A 21,255-nucleotide genomic window follows, 5' to 3' on the forward strand; every position below is an offset into this window, starting at 1 on the left:
CTCTCCCTGCAGGAGCCTCTGGGGTGCAGGGTGGGCATGGAGAGGTGGACCCCGGGCCAGGCTTTGGTGTGCCCCAGTCCTAAAGGGCCAAGTGTCTGTGATACAGGGGTGACCGGGGGTGCCTGCCCCTCCCCGGGGCAGCGGCGCAGCCGGGCAGCCAAGACATGACGAGCAGGAAGCTGTGGGTGGCGTTTCTGGAATGAGTCTCCCGAAGGTAAGCAATGTGCCTGCTCAGTGGGGTTCACAGGCTGGGCACACGTGGGGGCTGGTAGCAGGGTGTGGTCCTGGGTGCCAGGTAGCAGGAGCGGTCCAGAGTTTCAAGGCCAGGTGGCCCAGGATGATTCAGCCCAGTGTCCTATCCTAGATGGACTCACGGCCCCCACAAGACATGTTCACCAGAACCTCAGAATGTGACCTTATTTGAAAATAGAGTTTCAGCAGATGTAATTAGTGCAGGATCTTGAAACGAGATCATCCTGGAATTATGGAGGTCCCTGCATCTGATGACTGGCGCCCCCATGAGAGAGGAGGACACAGAGACACTGAGGAAGGTGGGCTGAACGGCAACAGAGGCAAAAATCGAGGTGCCGCGCCTACAGGCCAGGGGCCTGCGGAGGATCACTGGGGCCGCCAAGAGCCGGCCAGGGGTCTGAGACCGGCCCTCCCTCGCGGCCTCAGGAGGAACCAGCCCTGCTGACTCCCTGATCTCAGACTTCAGGCCTCCGGAGCTGAGATAATACATTTCTGTTGTTTTAGGCCACCTCATTTGTGATGCTTTGCTACGGCATCACATTTGCTAAGAAAATGCCCCCCAGGCTGAGCACGGGGGCGCACACCTGCAGTCCCAACAACATGGGAGGCAGAAGCAGGCGGACCGCTTGAGCCCAGGAGGTCGAGGCTGCCGTGAGCCAAGACTGCACCACTCACTGCACTCCAACCTGGGTGACAGAGCGCGACACTGTCTCAAAAAAACAACCTAGTGCCGGGCGCGGTGGCTCTGGCCTATAATCCCAGCACTTTGGGAGGCCGAGGCGGGTGGATCACGAGGTCGAGAGATCGAGACCATCCTGGTCAACATGGTGAAACCCCGTCTCTACTAAAAATACAAAACATTAGCTGGGCATGGTGGCCCGTGCCTGTAATCCCAGCTACTCAGGAGGCTGAGGCAGGAGAATTGCCTGAACCCAGGAGGCGGAGGTTGCGGTGAGCCGAGATCGCGCCATTGCACTCCAGCCTGGGTAACAAGAGCGAAACTCCGTCTAAAAAAACAAACAAACAAACAAAAAAACCACCTAGGCCTGGAATTGTGGAGGACCTGGGACAAGCCCTTCCCTCTCCAAACTTCCTCTGGACACAGGACTCAGCTAAGGCCATGGCTCGGGCCGCACCAGGAAGAGATGGCCACAGGGGCCACTGGCAGCCTCTGGGATGGTCCCCAGGAGTAGGGGGACCAGGGGACACGCCATCGGCTGTAGAGAAGGGTCAATAAGGGCCGGTGGGGGCAGGGATCCTGAGACTAGGGAGTCGGGAGGGTGGCGACAGGAACCCTCCGGGGTGAAGGATGAGATAGGCAGCAGGTCGGGCAGGAACAGCAAGGGCAGGAGGGGAGACCGGATGCAGGGAGCCAGGACCAGCCCAGGCCAGCTCTCATGGTGGTCACTGCAGAGGGACGGGGAGGGTACAGCTGAAGGCAGAACAGGGTGTGGTGAACATCTAGCCAGTGACCCCACAGCAAGCCTGTGGGGAGTAGGAGGGCCACAGTACCTTGGGAGAAGGGCCCATCCCAAAGACACGCTTCCCCAGAGGGCCCTGTGGGCGTCTCCCCAACTCCACCCCAAAGGCAAGGGGCTGCACCAGATAGTGCATGAAGCTGGGGGTTCAGTGTTCACTAGGTGCCCCCTGTCTGGGACATGGCCCAGCAGATCCGGGGAGGCAGGAGGGGCCCCAAGTGAGAAGCCGGAGATGTGCTTCATGGGGTCCACACACAGCACAAAGCCCTTAACCTCGTAAGGGCTGCTAAAGCCCTCGGGGGAGCCATCCCCACCAGCGCCACCAGCAGGGCCAGCTGGAGGCGCAGGCCACCATCCCAGGAGTGGAGTGGAGTGGAGGCCATGGCTGGCCTTGGACAGGAGATAGGCACAGGATGGCTGGCACCCAGCACCATCCACCCCGATCTATGTGAGGAGCTGCAGGGCTGAGCATGCATGCTGCTGGGCAGTGGCCCTTGGGCGGGATGTGGCAGACCCTGGCACCCAGTACATGACCCCACCATAATCACCAAGGGCCAGGTAAGAGTCACAGCTCCTGGCTTCACCTGCAACCCCAGGAATCTACCACAGGCTCCAGCGGGGCCAAGCAGGAAGATCAGGAGTGTGGACACCACGTCTGGGAAAGGCCAGAGAGCTGCAGGGCTGGGAGCTAAAGGGGCTTCCGGGCAAATGAAAATGAACCAACTTCTTTTTTTTTTTTTTTTTTTTTTTTTTTTGAGACGGAGTTTCGCTCTTGTTACCCAGGCTGGAGTGCAATGGCGCGATCTCGGCTCACCGCAACCTCCGCCTCCCGGGTTCAAGCAATTCTCCTGCCTCAGCCTCCTGAGTAGCTGGGATTACAGGCACGCGCCACCATGCCCAGCTAATTTTTTTTGTATTTTTAGTAGAGACGGGGTTTCACCATGTTGACCAGGATGGTCTCGATCTCTCGGCCTCGTGATCCACCCGCCTCGGCCTCCCAAAGTGCTGGGATTACAGGCTTGAGCCACTGCGCCTGGCCGAAACCCTACCTTTAAAAAAAATTTTTTTTTTTGGTAGAGTTTGAGACCAGCCTGGGTAACACAGCAAGACCCAAAATTTTGGGGTCTTGGTCTCAAACTGCTGGACTGAAGCAATTCTTCCGTCTCAGCCTCCCAAAGTGCTGGCATTACAGGCTTGAGCCACTGCCCCCGGCCCATGAACCAACTTCTTCTTAGTATTTTTATTTTAGAGATGGGGTCTTGCTCTGTCACCCAGGCTGGCGCAATCATGGCTCACTGCAGCCTCAACCTTCCAGGCTCAAGAGATCCTTTCACCTCAACCTGAGTAGCTGGGACTCCAGGGGCAGGCCAGCACGCTCAGCTGGCTGATTTTTAGTAGAGATGAGATCTCCCTATGCTGCCCAGGCTGGTCTCCAACAGTTCTCCTGCATCGGCCTCCCACAATGCTGGATTACAGGCGTGAGCCACCGCACCCAGCCTGAACCAGCTTCTAAAGAAGATAAGGTGGGCAGGTGCAGCGGCTCACACCTGTAACCCCAGCACTGTGGGAGGCCAAGGAGGGCGGATCACCTGAGGACAGGAATTCGAGACCAGCCTGACCAACACGGTGAAACCCCGTCTCTACTAAAAACACAAAAGAAAATGAGCTGGGCGTGGTGGTGCATGCCTGTCATCCCAGCTACTCAAGAGGCTGAGGCAGGAGAACTGCCTGAACCCGGGAGGCAGAGGCAGTAGTGAGCCAAGATCGCACCACTGCACTTCAGCCTGGGCAACAGAGCGAGGCTCTGTGTCAAAAAATAAAGATGAAATAAAAAGCGAGGTGGCCTGTCTCCCAGCTGCGGCGGCTGCAGGCGGCCCTGGCGCCTCTTGACTTGGTACACGGATCGTCTAACTCTGCTTCTGCCTGCTTGTGTCCTTTCTCCTTCTGTCCTTGTGCCTCTGTTTTGCCTTGTTTGTTTGAGACAGGGTCTCACTGTGTCACCCAGGCTGGAGTGCAGTGGCACAATCATAGCTCATGGTGGCCTCAAACTCCTGGGTTCAAGCGATCCTCCTGCCCCCGCCTCCTGAGTAGTTGGGACTACAGGCACACGCCACCACGCCTGGCTGATTATTTTTAAATTTTTGGCAGAGACTGGATCTGGCTATGTTGCCCAGGCTAGACCTGGACTCCTGGCCTCAAGTGATCCTCCCACGTTGGGCTCCCAAAGTGGTGGGATTACAGGCATGAGCCACCGTGCCTGGCCTGTTTTGCCTTCTTTAGGACACCAGTTGCTGGACTTAGGGCCCACCCTATTCCATAATGACCTCATCATGACTTCATTCCCTCTGTTAAGATCTGTTTCCAAATGAGCTCACTCACAGGTTCTGGATGAATGTGAACTTTTGAGGGGACACCGTTCAACCCTCTACAGTCACCAAACCCCACGTCCCCTCCAGCCCCACACTAAGAACCATCCCAGGGAAGCAGATGTTCATGGCTCTCACCTCACCCTTGCAGCCGACCGCCTGAGGGTTCCCCTCGGGCACCCAGCTCTCCGCCCGGGCCTGGGCCTCCTCCACTGTCACCTGGGGACCAAAGGGTAAAGCGAGGCTACGTCGGCGGTGCTGGAAATGTGTGGGGCTCCGAGAGGCAGGTGGCTGGCAGCGTCCGCCAAGCGCCTGAGCAACGTTCCTGCCCTCTGACCCGGTAATCCCACTTCTGGGAAGCTCTCCTGAGGGAAATCGTCCAGAACGCAGATTTATGCGCGAAGATGTTTCTGCGTCACCAGCTGGGAGAGCAAGGGGCTGGAACCTGTTCAGGGCTTGGCCTCGACTCCGGAGAAGACCGAGGGCGCAGCCCATGAGTCGGCGGGAGGAAGCAGTTTCTAGAACATCTCTACCGCAGATCTGCAGGGGCACAGGTGGACCTGCGCTGAAGCTGGGTGGCCCCCGCCCCTGGGATGTCCCCAGCAGGCTCTGGGCAGCAGGAGGGGCCACAGTGACCGGCAGCCCCAGAAGCACCACGCACGGGGAGAGAGGAATTCTCCAGAACGTGGGAGGGCTGAGGCAGACCCCATAAGCCAGGAGAGGGAAACGGGCAGGCCGTGTCGGGGGAAGGTGGCGGAACACCCGAGCCACGTGAGAAAGACAGAATTCGACTCCGGGGAGGAGGGAGAAGCCCCTGACCCAGGCCAGGGAGGTGGGAGGCTCAGGAAGAGGGTGGAGCGGCTGGTACTGAGGACGGCCAGGCCAGGGCGGGCCTCTCCAGGGACGCAGGTGGCCAAGCCGGGTCCAGCCATGCCACGCACAGCCACAGGCCTGGCATTCACACCTTCTTGTGCTGGGGGGGGGATGGCCAGCTGGGCTGCCTGACCTCTGAACTCCAGGAGGTTGGCCAAGGCCTCCTAGACTTTGGGTGGGGACCAAAGACTCCCACTCCTCCTCTGCAGAACAGACACAGGCGGGAACCCGGAAACCACGCGATGACGGAGCAAAAGGATTCTGGGAGCGGGGCAGGGACTGCAGGGAGGGACAACCGAGAGATCAAGCTCTCAGGCCCGGACCGGGGGAGGGGAGCGGCTGGAGGTGCAGAGGCCTGCAGAGGTCAGAGGTCACAGGAGGCTCCCCTCAGCACGGCCATGGGGCACTGGGGAGCGAAGGAGTCACACAGGGACGCTGGCCTAGGGCGTGAAAAAGAAAAGACACTGAGCCCCCTGAGGGGAGGCACACGGGGTCTCCCGGGCATACTGAGGACAAAGGGGGGCCTCCACAGCTCCAGGCAGGTCTGAGGGACAGACCGGCAGGAATGCTCCCGAGTGGGGCCACTGTGCCGAGGGAGGTGGGCAGGAGGTGACAGGGTCAGAGGCCTTAGGGAACCCCCAAAGCAACCAAGAGGGTGACAGGCAGGTCCCGAGCGCTCGAGGTGTGTCAGCTCAGGTATGTCCACTTCCTCATCCCTGGAACCTGAGAGTCCGACTTTATTTGGAAAAAGAGTCTTTGCAGACATAATTAAGAGAAGGAGCTTGGGATGAAGAAATCATCCTGGATTAGCCACGAGGACCCTGCATCAGGTGACTGTGATAGCTGGCCTTTTAAGAGACAGAAGAGGAGGCACAGACGTCCTGCAGAGCAGGACGGCCGGGGTTGGAGTGATATCGGCCACAAGCAAGGAATGGCTGGAGCCACACTGGAAGCCGGAAGAGGCAGGAGAGATTCCCCCCTGCCTCCAGAGGGAGCTCGGCCCTGCCAACACCTGGATTTCAGACTTCCAGCCCCTAGAACGGTGAGAGAAGACATTCTTGTTCTAAGTGGCCCTGTTGTAGGACTTTATTCTATTACAGCAGCTGCCAGAAACTCACACAACCCCCAAGTCCCAACAGGTGCTGCCATCTCCTCTTCCAGGGCAGGGCTGAGACCCTGAACACCCCAGGTCCCTCAATCCTAGAGCTGGCTCATCACAGAATCCCCCCACGCACACAGCGACAACCCATTACCTCTCTCTTTCTTTTAAGATGAAAATGAAATTGAATCCCATCGAGTGCAGAGAACACCCCACGCACCCACACACACCGCCCCACAGACTGATCAGCTGTCACTGCTCCCTCCTGGGGCCTCGCCATCTGCAGAAGAGACAAGGGAGCCCTGTAGATGCTGCTGAGGAGCCCGTCCCCCTGCCAGTCCCTGCCTGGAGCCCAGGAGACAAGCCCTCAGCTCAGGGTGTCGCTCTCTCAATTTGCATGACCACGTATGTGGGATGCTCTGTTTTGTGGGGGGGGAGTTTTCACGAATCTCATAAGCGCAGTACACAGTGTCTGCTTCTGCCTGGGGTGACGGTGGAATGGCACTGCCATCAACATGCCAATATGTACCCGCCCTCCCGGGGGCTCCAAGTGCACTGGGACAGCTGGGAGGATGGTGGCATGTGCCATGTGCCCCACACTGATGAGGCTGCCGTAGACCTGGCACAGGTGGCCAGGTGGGTCGACATAGGGGCGGTCTCACTTCATATGGGACCAGTGTCCCCACGGGGCCACCACCCTGTTGCCCACAGGCCCTCTGACCACATGAAAACACATGGCTCCCTAAGGCTTCCTCTCCAGCCCCCAAACAAATGGCCACTAGGCAGAAATACCAACCAGATGGCCCCTCATCCTCCAGAGTTCTCTCTGAGGTTCTTTCTCCAATGCGATGCAAACCCACTGTTAGGAAACCCATCCTGGACGTGGAGTCCCCTGTGAACCTGTCTTGGCCACAAATTTCCAAGACTTTTTTTTTTTTTTTTTTAAGATGGAGTCTTGCTCTGTTGCCAGGCTGGAGTGCAGTGGTGTGATCTCGGCTCACTGCAGCCTCCACCTCCCGGGTTTAAGCCATTCTCCTGCCTCAGCCTCCTGAGTAGCTGGGACTACAGGTGCACGCCACCATGCTCACCTAATTTTTGTATTTTTAGTAGAGACAGGGTTTCACCATGTTGGCCAGGATGGTCTCAATCTCTTCACCTCGTGATCTGACCGCCTCGGTCTCCCAAAGTGCTGAGATTACAGGCATGAGCCACCACGCCCAGCCCAACTTCCAACACTTTAAGCCACAGCATGCAGATGCCACGTGGCTCTGCAGCTCTGGGCTATGGTGACAGACGCCCACCCTTCATCCCTTCCTCACTCCCTGCTACTTCCTGAGAGCTGTCTTCAGAAACAAGGATGCTGAGGCAGACGGGAACAGACAGGTCTCCATCTCTCCCCACGGGGAGACTGGAGATGAGATGTCCACAGACTTACAAACTACAGGTGGCCAGCTAACAACACCCACAAGACACAACCCAACAAATACATGGATAAACAAAATGTGGTCCATCCGTACAAGAAAATATGACGGTAGGCCGGGCAATTACAGTGGCTCAGGCCTGTAATCCCAGCACTTTGGGAGGCAGAGGCGGGCAGATCACTTGAGGTCAGGAGTTCGAGACCAGCCTGGCCAACATGGTGAAACCCTGTCTCTACCAAAAATATAAGAATTAGCTGGGCATGGTGCTCCATGCCTATAATCCCAGCTACTTGGGAGGCTGAGGCAGGAGAAGTGCTTGAATCCAGGAGGCGGAGGTTGCAGTGAGCCGAGATCGCACCATTCCAATCCAGCCTAGGCGACAAAGCAAGACCCTGTCTGAAAAAGAAAAAAAAAAGAGTGTAGGATTGATCCATGCTACAGTATGGATGAACCTTGAAAACACGATGCCGAGTGACAGGAGCCAGGCACAAAGGGCCACATGGTGTGAGATTTCCACTGACATGAAATGTCCAGGACAGGCAAAGCCACAGGGATGGATTAGTGGTTGCCAGGGGCTAGGGGTGGAAAAGGCGAGTGACCGCCTCCCGGGACAAGGCCTCCCTGTGCGGAGATGGGAATGTTCTGGACACAGACAGAGAAGAAGGCTGCGCAGCGTGGTGAGTGTGCCACGTGCCGTGGAACGGCACACTTTAAAATTAACGCTTAATTTTATGTTATGTGAACGTCACGTCCTTTAAAAAGCTGGTGGCGTCGGCAGTCCTTGGCCTTCTTGGCCTGTGGCCGCACCACTCTGACCTCTGCCTTCTTCACCACGTGACCTTCTGGCTGTATGCCTGCGCCTTCTCTTTAGGTAAGGACACCAGTCACGGGATTCGGGGCAGATCCTCAAGGCAAGATGATCTCATCTCAAGGTCTTTAACTACGTCACGCCCTCAAAGGCCTTTTTTTCCACATAAGGCCACAGTCACAGGTTCCAGGACTTAGGCCATGGGCGCGTATGTCTGGGGGACATGCTCCAATCCACTCCACCAGCGTCTCTGTGAAGCCGGCTGGGAAGCACCTTGTATGCCCATGGCCCGCGCCCACACCCCAGGCCTCCTCTCCCTGGGAAAGGGGCCCTGGACAAGCTGCTAACTCTTTGGTGTGCTTTCTCATCTCCGACCCAGGGCTGCAAGGCCTTCCTGGCAGGATGGCAGGGAGGGTAGGGATTAACCTCGAATGGGATTCAGTAAGCGGATGCATGGGTGTGGGGGTCTCTGGGGCATGTCCCCAAAACCCATAGCCCCTGGTGAATCAGGGGAGACCCTGGCCTCTGCTGAGACCCTGGTCGCACCATGACCTGGGTACCCCCATGTGCTGGATCATGGGGCGGAGTACATCATGACACCTCCTGGGCAGACGCAGAGGAGACTGGGGGACTTTGGTATGGGCCAATGATGATGGACTCATCATCATCCTTACTTTGGTAAGGGCCAGTGATGATAGACTCAGCAGAAGGTCTCTGTGGGTTGCCTGTGTCTCCCAGAAACACATAGCCATGTCCTAACCCTGCTATCTGTGAATGCGACCATATTTGGAGAGAGAGTCTTTGCAGATGTCATCAGTTAAGATGAGGTCAAGGCCAGGCGTGGTGGCTCATTCTTGTAATCCCAGCACTTTGGGAGGCCGAGGCAGGTGGATTGCCTGAGCTCAGGAGATTGAAACCAGCCTGGGCAACACAGTAAGATCCCCTCTCTACTAAAAATAAAAAAATTAGCTGGGTGTGGTGGATCACGCCTGTAGTCCCAGCTACTTGGGAGGCTGAGGTGGGAGGATCGCTTGAGCCCAGGAGGCAGAGGTTGCAGTGAGCTATGATCGTGCCTTGGCACTCCAGCCTGGGTAACAGAGAGATACTTTGTCTCAAAAAAAAAAAAAAAAAAAAAAAGGAGCCGGGCGTGGTAGCTCACGTCTGTAATCCCAGCACTTTGGAAGGCTGAGGCGGGCGGATCACAAGATCAGGAGATCGAGACCATCTTGGCTATCACTGTGAAACCCCATCTTTAAAAAAAAATTTTTTTTAAAAAAAGGAAAGGTTGAACTGGAGTAGGATATGCCCTAAATCTAATGACTGGTATTCTCAGAAGATTTCAAAAAGAGATGACCACAGGACAGTGAAGGCAAAGACTGGGGCCATGCAGAGTGCCTGGAGCCACCCGCAGCTGGAGGAGGCAGGAAGGTCTTCCCCTAGCGCCTTCTACAGGCACCAACCCTACCAACACCTGCACTGAATACATTCCTATTGTTTTAAGACACTCAGTTTGTGGTCACTTGTCACAGCAGAAACAGGAAATGAAGGCACCACGGAGGCCCCATGCGTGTGGGCACCACGGAGGCCCCATGCACGAGGGTACCACTGAGGCCCCACGCATGTGGGCATAGAGAGAGAATTCCAAAATTCAGCGGGGCACAATGGCTCACGCCTGCCATCCCAGCACTTTGGGAGGCTGAGGTGGATGGATCTCTTGAGGTCAGGAGTTCGAGACCAGCCTGGCCAACATGGCAAAACCCCATCTCTACTAAAAAATATAAAAATTTGCCAGGCATGCTGGTGCACACTTGTAATCCCAGCTACTCGGGAGGCTGAGGCAGGAGAATCGCTTGAACCCAGGAAGTGGAGGCTGCAGACAGCCGAGGTCGCACCACTACACTTCAGCCTGGGAGGCAGAGTGAGACTCCATCTCAAAAAAAACAAAAAACCAAAAAAACACTTTTTCTCCACCTTGACTCAAAACACACCTCTCAGTGCGCACTCAGCTTCTGGAATGTGCAAACACATGTCTCTATTTGTAGCTGGGGAACAGATCCTTTGCAGTTTAATTTTAAATCTTATCACCCATTGAATAATGCAAACCACTGGCGGGGGACGCCAGCCACTTGAAACAGGGTCTGCCTCCCCGAGAGCAGCCCCCCAGTCCTGGGCAAGGAGCCTCACACTGACACCACCCACGTGGCCGCGCCTGGGGCCTCCTCAGAGCCAGTCTGTGCCCATCTTGAAAATGTCAGGCCTGGTTTCTGACAGGTGCCAGACCTAACCTCAAGGAAGTCAGATCCCAGACGCAGCGGAAGAGGCCCGGCCCTGCTCGCCTGGGGTCAGCCGCCTGCAGGCCTCTGGGATTCTGAGCGCTGCGGGGCGATCTGCCAGGAGCCACCTCCGGTCAAGGCGGAACAAATGATTTTTGAAAACGGCATCTGCCTGCTGACACAGGCTTGCTTGGGGTCTGGGCTGAACCCGCCTCTCCGAGCAGCTCTTTCGACGCTGCCTCCCCCCAGGACGGCTAAGACAAAGGCGAGATGCCCTCATTACCATGGGCCCAAAATAGCTTTTATGCTCCATTTTTTAGACATAGCTTGACTATGGAGTTACATAACACCAAAAGTCATTTTGTGATTTGGGAGGCCAGATCCTGGGCCTGCCATGGCCCACCTGGTACCCCTGCAGCGCCCTCACAGCCCCATCCCAAAGGCTTCACCCAGGCCTCCAAACTCTTGGCCGGGCTCCGGGTGGCACCTGTTCCAGGTCCTGGGGACCTGGTGGGGGTGGCCCCTGCCTGTCTCACCATCTTCAGGCCACACTCTGGGCCGGCGGGGCAGAGCACCACACTTGGGCTGCCCAGCGGACGCACATGATGCAGGGAAGGGCCAGGCCCAGAGGAGGGGTCGCCAGCTGCGCCCACCAGGGTAGAAGCAGCAGGGACAGAGGCCGAAGGCACCCCTTTCCTCTGACCCCCTCATCACTCCCACAATCGCTCCCCAGCAGCTCACCCTCCAGGAGCCCGTCGTCAGCTCCCCCGCTGGTCCCAGCCCTCCTCACCAGACTCTGACATGACCTCCTCCCAGGCCTCCTGCTCCCTCTGAAGTCACCGCCGAGACTCCTTCATTTTCTCCTCTTTATTAATTCAGTTCAAATCGTGTCATGCTCCTGTTTTAAACACACCAGTAGGTTTCCATCCTATTTAAAATAAACCCCCAATCTGTGTGACGGTGCCTCAACAAGTGACATGCTGAGCTGCCGTATGACCAAGCAATCCTGCTCCTGGGTGGATGCCACGATGAAATGAAGACAATCGCCCATCCAAACACCTGTTCGTGAGTGTGTGTGAACCAGCACGACTGACAACAGCCAAAAGGTGTGTGCCGAGGGGTGATGAGTAAGACCGTGGTGCGTCCATAGAGTGGAATAGGTTTCAGCCATCAAAAGGAATGAAGGCCAGGCACGGCAGCTCACACCTGTAATCCCAGCACTTTGGGAGGTGGAGGCGGGAAGATCTCTTGAGGCCAAGAGTTCAAGAGCAACCTGGCCAACATGGTGAAACCCTGTCTCTAATAAAAATACAAAAATTTGCCGAGCATGCATGGTGGTGCACATCTATCATCTCAGCTATTGGGAAGGCTGAGGTGGGAAGGATGGCTAGAGCCCAGGAGGTGGAGGCTGCGGTGAGCTGTCACTGCGCCACTGCACTCCAGCCTGGGCGACAGAGTGAGACCCTGTCTCAAAAGGGGAAAAAAAAAAAAAGGAAGGAAGCACTGGCCCATGCTACAACGTGGATGAACCCGAACACATGATACCGAGTGAGAGGAGCCAGATGCAAAAGGCCACACAGTGTGAGCTCCCATTGATCTGAAACGCTCAGAACAGGCAAATCCATCGAGACAGGAAGCAGACGAGTAACTGCCAGGGACTGGGGAGGAGGAGGGGAGTGACTGCTAATGGGGACAAGGTCTCCTTTTGATGATGAGAATGTTCTGGAACTAGACAACTCTGATGCCTGCACAATACTGTGAATGCGCTGAATGCTACAAACTGTTCACTTTCAGACGGTGAATCTTACATTATGTGACGTTCCCCTCAATGAGAAATAAGTAAGTGAGATTCAAAACTAGCCCCATGTCAGGGCTGCCCAGGCCTTGCTGTCTTTTTCTTCTCCCTTACTCTTGTCCCCACTGCCAGGTCCTCTTCCTGCTGTCCCAGGCCCTCTCCCCGGGGGAACTCTGTCTGTGCTATTCCTGCGTGACACACGCAGCCTCAGGTCTGGGAGCAACTGCCGCCTTGACCAGGGCTGGCATGCGAAACCGTCCTGCCAGCGGCCCTCCTGTGGCCCTGTGGCCCTGCAGCCCGCCTGGCTCCCACCTGGCATTCAGCACCCCCAGGAACCCTGCACCCTCCTCTCTGAGCTGCATCCTCCAGCCCCGCACCCACTCACTGTAGGCTGGGGCTGGAGGGACATGTTTGAACCCGGGGTCCTGCATCCAAGCTGGTGGCCACAGGCATCTGTGTCCGCCTCTCTGGGCCTCCGTGTCCCCTGCACAGGCAGAAACACAGGCTCCTGTGAGTGAGCACCACGACCCTTCTGGGGGGACAGGGTTGTGTTACTCGGCTTCGGAGGGGAGGGGCTGGGCCCTACACAGAGTAGGGTAGCAGCCCTGCTCAGCTCAGCACCTATGGCAAGGGCTCCAGGGCTGCTCTTGACCCCAAGGGCCACCACTCAGCAGCCATTACTGCACCAGTGACAGAGGCCACAAGGAGACAGACCCAGTCCTGGTCCCCCCCACACTGAAGACCCTGGGAGAGGATGCTGGAGGAAAGCCTTCCCCTGGGCCCTCCACTCCCCAGCCCAGCAGCCCCCTCTCAGCCCCACCTCGGAATGCCACCACCCCTGTCTGTCAAGGCTCCCTGAACTCATGTCTCCAGCCCAGCACCTATCACCCTCCTGGGGCCACTGTACAGACATCACAGGTGTTCACACACGTGCACTCAGCCACACGTGTGCACACTCATGGCCATGCACACACTCACAGTGTCTACACATTCCTGCACATGCATGCACACATGCTCACACTCTTGCCCTGCCTGCACACCTGTTTATATGTGTGCATGCATGCCAAATCACACACACGTCCGTGCATGCTGACACACGATGTGTGCACCCACTCCCATTCGCATGTATGCACACGAGCACATTCACACCTGCCCACATTTGGCCCTTCCTTAGGAAGCCCCCACGCCTCACCTTGCTCCCCCTGCCCCAGCACCTCTTCTACCCTCTCGCCTCTGCTGTCCTAACTCTGGCCCAAGCCACATCCTCCCTTGCCTGGACAAATACAGAAGCCTCCTACTGGGGTCCCAAGACCCAGGCTGGGGGCTGCAGGTCCCAGAGCCCAGTGGGGCAGGAGAGGCACACAGGCCCTGATACTCAGGATGGCCAGGTGGGGTTGAAGGTTCCCAGGGGACATCCATCACTGGCCCTTTGGGAGTGAGAACGATACCTCAATCCCTAACCTGCCATCTGAAATGAGAACGCTCTGGAGAGACCTTTCTGGGGACTACGGCACAAGCTGGCTGGTAGCCACATCTGACCCGTGGATGGGAAGCTGCCCTTGTCTGTTTAATGAGCATTAGTTTTAAGCTGAGCATAGCGGCTCACACCTGTAATCACAGCACTTTGGAAAGCTGAGGTGGACAGATCACAAGGTCAAGAGTTCAAGCCCAGTCTGGCCAACATGGTGAAACCCGTCTCTACTAAAAATACAAAAATTAGCCAGGCGTGGTGGTGCACACCTGCAATCCCAGCTACTCAGAAGGCTGAGGCAGGAGAATCACTTGAACCCGGGAGGCAGAGGTTACAGTGAGCCGAGATCACATCACTGCACTCCAGCCTGGGTGACAGAGCAAGACTCAGTCTCAAAAAAAAGAAAACTGAGCACGAGTTTTGAAGCAAAACGAATAGCAGGTGGACAGAGTGCACCTGTCCAGACCCCTGGGACACCATGTCACGGCTGCATGTGTGCTCTGACGCCTTCCTGCAAACAGAGCTATTCTGATTCCTGCTGATTTCTGGGGCACCCTGAACCCTCGCTTGGGATACAGGGCTGTGGAGGGTGGCTTGGGTGTGCACAGCTCACCCAGCCTCATGCATACGTGGGAGGACAATATGGGCTTGCGTGGGGCCTGGCATACCCTCCCACCCTGCTGCCTCCGGGCACACTCGGGTGCCAGGAGAGGTGAGCATGGGCCGCCCACAGGAGGCATGTGGCTGCTATTTCAAGCGTAAGTTTCCACACTTGCAGGCCCTGACGCAGCCCTACCCGCCAAGCTGGGGAGCGGGCTGCCGGTGATGCCGGCCTCACCCCAGCAGACACCGCTGGACTGCTTCCCCGAGCTCCCAACTCTGCATGGCCTTTCAGCATGTCAGCTCCTCCCGCCGCCTGTGCAGCTGGGTGTGCAGAAAGGGGCTCTGTGCCTGGACACACCACCTAACATCGCTGGGCCTCTGCTGCACGCACAAGTGGAATATTCCAAATGGACCCGGGCAGGAATCCCAGCCAACACGAGCCTGGACCCTGAGCTGAGGCCGGCTGGCAGGGAACCCGGCCTCTGCAGAGCCACAGAGAAACACCGCAAACCCCGACAACAGGCCCCGTAAGCTCGGAGAGCAGAGAGGCCTGGGGAGGACACCTAAGGGTGCCGAGCCTCAGCTCCCGCAGAAGGGAACAGCAGAGAACATGGAGGAGGGGTTCCCAAAACCGCTCTCCTGCAGGAAGACACCCGACCACCATTCAAACAGTGAAACCCAGAGTCACTGCAGAGTCCACAATTCCAGTCCTCAGGATAGACCCAAAAAAACGGAAGACAGTGTCCACACAAACCCCGGAACACACATGCCCACGCAGCTCTGTTCACAACAGCCTGAAGGTGGAAACAGGCCAAATGCCCATCAGCGGACCAGTGGCTGAACAGCATGTACTCCATCCAGCCGGGCGCGGTGGCTCACGCCTGTAATCCCAGCACTCTGAGGGGCTGAGGCGGGTGGATCACGAGGTGAAGAGATCGAGACCAGCCTGGCCGACACAGTGAAACCCCGTGTCTACTAAAAATACACAAATTAGCTGGGCATGGTGGTGCACACCTGTGGTCCCAGTGACTCGGGAGGCTGAGGCAGGAGAAGCACTCGATCCAGGGAGGCGGAGGTTGCAGTGAGCTGAGATCGCACCATTGCCCTCTAACCTGGGCGACAGAGTGAGACTCGGTCTCAAAAAGAAAAAAAAAATGTGCTCCATCCATACAGTAGAATGCTCTTCAGTCATAGAAAGGAAGAAAGCACTGATCCACGTTATGACATGGAAGAAGCCAGAGAACATGATGCTGAGTGAGAAAGACCAGATACAGAAAGCCACACAGTGTGAGATTCCATTGTTATGAGAACCAGAACAGGCAAATCCATGGACAGGAAGCAGATTGGTGGCTGCCAGGGGCTGGGGAGGGGAACCAGCAGCAACTGCTGATGGGGATGGGGGGGGGGGGGCGGGGTCTCTCTCTTTTTTTTTTTTTTTCAGCGTCTTCCTCTGTCACCCAGGCTGGAGTGAAGTGGCACAATCTCAGCTCACTGCAGCCTCCACCTCCCCGGTTCAAGCGATTCTCCTGCCTCAGCCTCCTAATAGCTGGGAGTAAAAGCATGTGCCACCATGCCCAGCTAGTTTTTGTATTTTTAGTAGAGACAGGGTTTTGCCATGTTGGCCAGGCTAATCTCAAACTCCTGACCTCAAGCGATGCCTTGGCCTGCCCGCCTTGGCCTCCCAAAGTACCGGGATTACAGGCATGAGCAACTGCGCCTGGCCGAAGGTGGTCTCTTTCTGTGGGGATGAAACATTCTGGAGCCAGGTAGAGGTGATCACTGCACCGTACTGAAAAGGTATTAAATGCCACTAAATTGCACACACTTTAAAATGGCTAATAGGGCTGGGCGCGGTGGCTCATACCTATAATCCCAGTACTTTAGGAGGCCGAGGCAGGTGGATCACCTGAGGTCAGGAGTTCGAGATCAGCCTGGCCAACATGGTGAAACCCTATCTCTACTAAAAACACAAAAAAAACAGGCCGGGCGCGGTGGCTCAAGCCTGTAATCCCAGCACTTTGGGAGGCCGAAGCAGGTGGATCACGAGGTCAAGAGATCGAGACCATCCTGGTCAACATGGTGAAACCCCATCTCTACTAAAAATACAAAAAATTAGCTGGGCATGGTGGCGCGTGCCTGTAATCCCAGCTACTCAGGAGGCTGAGGCAGGAGAACTGCCTGAACCTGGGAGGCAGAGGTTGTGGTGAGCCGAGATCACGCCATTGCACTCCAGCCTGGGTTACAAGAGCGAAACTCCGTCTCAAAAAAATAAAAAAAAATTAGCTGGGCGCCGGGCGTGGTGGCTCAAGCCTGTAATCCCAGCACTTTGGGAGGCCGAGGCGGGTAGATCACGAGGTCAAGAGATCGAGACCATCCTGGTCAATATGGTGAAACCCCGTCTCTACTAAAAATGCAAAAAATTAGCTGGGCATGGTGGCGCATGTCTGTAATCCCAGCTACTCAGGAGGTTGAGGCAGGAGAATTGCCTGAACCCAGGAGGTTGAGGTTGCGGTGAGCCGAGATCACGCCATTGCACTGCAGCCTGGGTAACAAGAGTGAAACTCCGTCTCAAAATAAATTAGCTGGGCATGGTGGCAGGTGTCTGTAATCCCAGGTACCAGGAAGGCTGAGATGGGAGAATCACTTGAACCTGGGAGGCAGAGGCTACAGTGAACCAACATCATGCCACTGAACCCCAGCCTAGGCAACAGAGTGAGATCCTGTCTCAAAAACCAACAAACAATCAAATGAAAAAAATGTCTAATTGGGCCAGGCACAGTGGCTCATGCTTGTAATTCCAGCACTTCGGGAGACTGAGGCAGGAGGATCACTTGGGCCCCGGAAGGAGTTTCGGACCAGCCTGGACAATATAGTGAGACCCGTCTCTACAAAAAATTTCAGAAATTAGTTGGACATGGTGGCACATGCCTGTAGTCCCAACTACTCGGGAGGCTGAGGTGGGAGGATCACTTGAGCCTTAAAGGTAAGGCTGCCGGGACTGAACTACCGCACTCCAGCCTGGGCAACAGAGCAAGAGCCTGTCTCAAAAAAATTAAATAAAGGCTAATTTTTATGTTCTATGTATTTTATCGCAGTGAAAAAAATATATAAAGGATAAATAAAAAGGCTGGGTGAGGTGGCTCACACCTGTAATCCCAGCACTTTGGGAAGCCGAGATGGGCGGATCACAAGGTCAGGAGATCGAGACCATCCTGGCTAACACAGTGAGACCCTGTCTCTACTTAAAATACAAAACAAAATTTAGCCAGGCGTGGTGGTATGCTCCTGCAAGCCCAACTACTCAGTGGCGGAGGCAAGAGAATCACTTGAACCCGGGAAGTGAAGATTACAGTGAGCCAAGATTGCACCACTGCACTCCAGCCTGGGCAATGGAACAAGACTCCGTCTCAAGAAAACAAAACAAAAAAAAAAATGGAGAAAAAAAAGGAGAAATAAAAAGTATTCCCAAGGTTCTGGCAGTGTGGGGGTAAGGGGAGGGGCCCAAAGTAGACCACCCCAGTGCCACCTAACCAGGAAGCCACCATGTCCCCACAGTGTATAAGGAAGAGGACATGAGCTGCTGATCCAAGACCCTTGGCCACAAGCTTCTCGGCCGTCACACACCCCCTCCCAAGGCAGCCGGGAATGGGTGGAACTGCCCGGCACCCACCCCAGGACAGGCGCCCCACCCACTGCAGCCCAGAGGCCCTCAGGCCCACGTCAGAGCCTGTAACCTGGCAGGCAGGAGCGCGAGCATGGCCGGCCACAGCTGTGGCCTTCCTGAGGTCTGAGAAGCATTTTTTTTTAAATGCAAACTGGTGGCCAACTTTTTTTTTTTTTTTTTGAAGTTAACTTAAACATCAGAATTGCTTGGCTTCTCCTGAAACACTGGAAGTGCCGACAGCCCGGGGCCGGATTCCTGGCAGGCAATGCATCTCCCCAGCTCCCGCCTGGATCCAGGCACAGAGGCGCAGCGTGGGTGCCCTCATGCTCCCCTCTAAGGCGGCCCTGGGCCACAGCTCAGACCTGGGGCTGTCAAGGCCAACACGTCCCACTGCCCCTCGCTCTGGCTTGGCAGCTGTGTGGGCCGATCCGAGGCCTAGAGGGAAGGACGCTTCCCCTCACCCCCAAACAAGAAGTCCTCCTGGGCCCCTCACCAAGAAGAGGCCACCTGGGACAGGAAGGTTCAGCGCTAGGATGCTGCATGTGGCCAAGCAAAGCCGGGAATTCGGGTCTCACCTTGAGCCAAAACCCCTCGGAAATTCACATGGCAGCTTGTCCAGCAGTTAACTGTTAAAGGCCCTGGCCACAGTGGATGTCCCATCGGCTAGAGGTCTACAAAGCGCTGGGAGGAGACGCTATGGAGTGGGACAGGGCGGAGACAAGAGGAGTCACCAGCCGTGCCTGGGCATGAGCTTTCTAAACAGTCAAGGGTGAGCCCGGGCGTGGTGGCTCACACCTGCAACCCCAGCACTTTGGGAGGCCAAGGCAGGTGGATCTCTTGAGGTCAGGAGTTCAAGACCAGCCTGGGCAACATAGTAAAACCCTGTCTCTACTCAAATACAAAAATTAGCCAGGTGCCATGTCAGGTGCCTGTAATCCCAGCTAATGGGGAGGCTGAGGCAGGAGAATCAATCACTTGAACCCAGGAGACCGAGGTTGCAGTGAGCCAAGATTACACCACTGTACTCCAGCCTGGGCGACAGAGAAAGACTCTGTCTCAAAAAAATTTTTTAAATAAAAAATAAACTGTCGGCCGGGCGCGGTGGCTCACGCCTGTAATCCCAGCACTTTGGGAGGCCGAGGCGGGTGGATCACGAGGTCAAGAGATCGAGACCATCCTGGCCAACATGGTGAAACCCCGTCTCTACTAAAAGTACAAAAAATTAGCTGGGTGTGGTGGCGCGTGCCTGTAATCCCAGCTACTCAGGAGGCTGAGGCAGGAGAATTGCCTGAATCCAGGAGGCAGAGGTTGCGGTGAGCCGAGATCACGCCATTGCACTGCAGCCTGGGTAACAAGAGCGAAACTCTGTCTCAAAAAATAAAAATAATAAGGGCCGGGCGCGGTGGCTCAAGCCTGTAATCCCAGCACTTTGGAAGGCCGAGGCGGGTGGATCACGAGGTCAAGAGATCGAGACCATGCTGGTCAACATAGTGAAACCCCGACTCTACTAAAAATACAAAAATTAGCTGGGCATGGTGGCGCGTGCCTGTAATCCCAGCTATTCAGGAGGCTGAGGCAGGAGAATTGCCTGAACCCAGGAGGCGGAGGTTGCGGTGAGCCGAGATCGCGCCATTGCACTCCAGCCTGGGTAACAAGAGCGAAACGCCGTCTCAAAAAAAATAAATAAATAAATAAAAAATAAAAATAATTAAAAAAATAAATAAACTGTCACGGGTGCTCAGGGGTGTGACCCTCGCCACCCTCTGACCCAAAGCCCCCATGGGAGGGAATAGTTCAACACGGCCAGGAGCCCAGCCGGCCGTCCACTCACACTGGCTCCTGGCTCCCACACCCTCCGGCAGCCCCAGAAAACCCGCATGTCCAGCTCAGCCGGAGGGACGGTCTCTTTCAGGAATGATCTGCCGGCCAAGCGCTGTCCCCAGCCAGTAGGACAGGAGGCCAGGGAGAGACATCGGAGCACGGGGAGCCCGCAGCAGGGGAAGCTTGAGTCATTGCTGGCCTAGGACAAGCTGTGAGGGCTCAGATGGGCATGGGCTGGGCAGCTGCACAGGTGCAAAGAGGTGGGGGACTTCTGAGGGAGTGGGGCTGTGCAGAAAACAAGCCAGATACGGGGTTGGGGGGAGGTGGCCAAGATGGGGACACTGGAGCTGGGAAGAGCACTCCAGGCAGGAGGCCCCATGAGTGCAAATGCCCTGGGGTCACAGAGTGACCATGACAGGAGGCCACCAAGGAACTCAGGGTAAGCAAAGAAGTTGGGGGCCTCAAGAGAGCTGAGCCTTGTGGGACCCCATCCCAGGTGGGACGAGAGGCGGCCGGAAGGATTTAACCAGGAGTGACCTGAGCTGTCCCGGCTGCAGCGGAGTCGCCACTGCTGGGAGGAGGCAGGACCAAGGGGCCAGGGAAGGGCAGGCAACATGGGAGCAGCAGCCCGTTCACAATGGGGGGACACCGGGGCACTGTCCCTGGCCTCGGCCCTCAGAGCCCTCAGGACCTAACTTTAGGGCTCCGGATCCTGGCTCCGTTCCAGGCTGGCGTCCCACATGAGGAAGCCTGCCCAGGGCAGACGGGACCCATCTCCCCAGGTGGAGTCCTGGGTGCACTGCCACCTTCCCAGAGGACCCCAGGAGGGGTGTGCGCAGGTTGGGACAGGAGCTTGTCCCAACTCCCATCCATGGCCTCGCTCAGACACAGCCTCCAGCCACCCTCAGATGCCCTCTCTGTTCCCTCTGAGCCCCACGCAGATCCTGCCCTTCTTCCCTCCTGGTGTCTCCCTCCTTCCTGTCCAGGCCCCAACTTGGGCCTGGAGGCTTCCCTGGCTCCTGCCACCTGGCCTGTCCCCTGCGCCAGGAGCCATGCCCCCCCTGCTGCAGCCCTTCTCCCACTGCCGAAGGGATCAGTGTGGGGGCAAGGCAGGCTGGGAAGGGCACCATGAGGGGCCATCAGGACAGAGAATGAGGGTCAGGTAAGGGAAGGGTGGTCCCTGTGTGAGGGAGGCCGCGGGCACCAGGCTGGGAGGCCCGATCCCCTTGGCCACCACCTCCTCACGCACACCCTGCCAACACCAAGCCTCTGCGGCTGCTGTGCCCACTGCCAGGTGCACCTGCGCCACTGGGCTCCACGGGCTCCTCCCA

The 21,255-nt window shown here is 56.6% G+C and overlaps 1 protein-coding gene across 4 annotated transcripts in view; it reads right to left on the bottom strand.

Annotated features, from left to right (window-relative positions):
- The window catches only part of CRTC1 (CREB regulated transcription coactivator 1), a 99,404-nt gene that overhangs the window by 51,736 nt on the left and 26,413 nt on the right, over window positions 1-21,255 (bottom strand). The window lies entirely within an intron of this gene.

The sequence above is a fragment of the Saimiri boliviensis genome, chromosome 14 (assembly GCF_048565385.1).
Source record: "Saimiri boliviensis isolate mSaiBol1 chromosome 14, mSaiBol1.pri, whole genome shotgun sequence".
Classification (NCBI taxonomy): Eukaryota; Metazoa; Chordata; class Mammalia; order Primates; family Cebidae; genus Saimiri; species Saimiri boliviensis.